The sequence below is a fragment of the Ananas comosus genome, linkage group 20 (genome assembly GCF_001540865.1).
Source record: "Ananas comosus cultivar F153 linkage group 20, ASM154086v1, whole genome shotgun sequence".
Lineage (NCBI taxonomy): Eukaryota > Viridiplantae > Streptophyta > Magnoliopsida > Poales > Bromeliaceae > Ananas > Ananas comosus.
In genome coordinates this window covers 5,065,698-5,067,446 of record NC_033640.1, presented here as the reverse complement: position 1 = coordinate 5,067,446, position 1,749 = coordinate 5,065,698, and positions in this window count along the sequence as shown.

Genomic DNA, 1,749 nt, shown 5'->3' with positions numbered 1-1,749 from the left:
CTATTATTTTATATAAATAAGGTGATTTTGTGGCTCGTTAACGCAAACCGAGGACTTCCGAGGTCTGCTGAGACACATACTGATAGGTCTCGACGTGTCGGAGGCTGTGTTCATGATCCGAAGCACAACGGCTCACTGTGGGAGGCGCGAGAGCACCCGAATATTCAGCGAACAACGCGCACTCGGGGAAAACCACGCCAAAACAGCCGATTCAGAAACCGTTGATCCAAAGTGAGGTGAGCACTGTGATCAGCACTGATCAGTGATCACTATGCTTACCGTCGGAGGCATCGGGATAGCCTTGGATTGCCGAAACAACAAGCGCAAACCCAGAACACCAGCCAAAAACAGCACTGCAAAGACTTACCGGGCAGTGGGAGCTAGGGCACAGCCGGCGATGGCTCGTCGACGAGCGCGCCGGCAGCCGACGACGTAGGGAGGCCGGGGCTCGCGCCGTCCAGCGGCGGGAGGTGGCGGCGGCGGCGGAGCAACCCGAGCCCGTACGTGCTAAGGCTTGGGTCCAGGAGCAGCTGCGGCCATGGCGGCCGGCAGGGAGCTCAATGGACGACGGCAGTGGACTGCCGAAGGCTAGAGGGAAGCGGCGCAGCCAATCCCAGGTGGCGGTGGCACGAGGGGGAGGCTTGGCTTCACCCTCGGCCCGAGCAGATCTGGGGCGGTCGCTGGCTGTCAGAGGCAGCGACGGCGGCCTGCAGGGACGGCGGCGACCGGTGGGAAGGGTCGCCGGGGTTCTGGGGGAGGCGGCAGGGGTGGCCTCAGGCGGCGGCGGCGCGAGGGGAGAGGGCTAGGGCTACCTCGGCCAGGGCCAGCCCGAGGTGGCACCCACGACAATCTTGGTGGCGCCAGTGGCCGAGGATGGTCGGGTTCGACGACGGCCAACCACCAAGGCTGAGGGAGGGTAGAGGCGGTCGAGGAAGAAGGGTTTGGGTCCCCCCTAGCTCGGGTTCCAGGTCGGGTGGAGAAGGTGGTGGAAAAGAGAGGGGGAGAGAGAAAAGGTGGCTGAGGGATGAGGTGGCCGGCAGGAACTCGGTAGGCAGTGGCCGGGAAGCGCACGGCGCACGAGGTGAGGGGGAAATAGGGGCGGCTAGGTCAGCTCGAGCTCAGGTGGGTTAGGGTTTGTATGCTGCAAAACCTTAGGTGGATATATATATATATATATATAGAGTATGTCTCCCGTACTTTCGAAAGTACGGAGGCTTCCGTGCTTGTAAGTTGTTTTCGATGATAGGATGTCCAATTTAACGATCAGCTCCGTTAGACGTGATCTACATTATTGGAACTATTTAGAAACCAAATTTCATAATTTTTAGACATCAGTTACCAAGCGATCATAGGGTCTTAAAAATGACTATTTTAATGGCCGATGTGGCACGTTTTTAAGTTCAACGGTGTAGAAGTATCCAAATTACATAAAAATTTAATAGAAAATTCTACTTAACATCAAGAGTAAGAACAATACTTCCAATTGAAATTCCAGTCCTTTATCACTGTTTTTTATGAGATTTTTATTTTCAGCCGTTCATTTTGAGGCTACTTGTTCACTAGGAAAACGGAGTAAAAAAATTATGAAATTTGGTTTCTAGATAGTTCCAATAGCGTAGATCATATCTAACGGAACCGATCCCTGAATCGGATGTCCCATCATCAAAAACAACTTACAAGCACAGAGACCTCCGTACTTTCAAAAACATAGGAGCCTAACTCTCTCTCTCTCTCTCTCTCTCTCTCTCT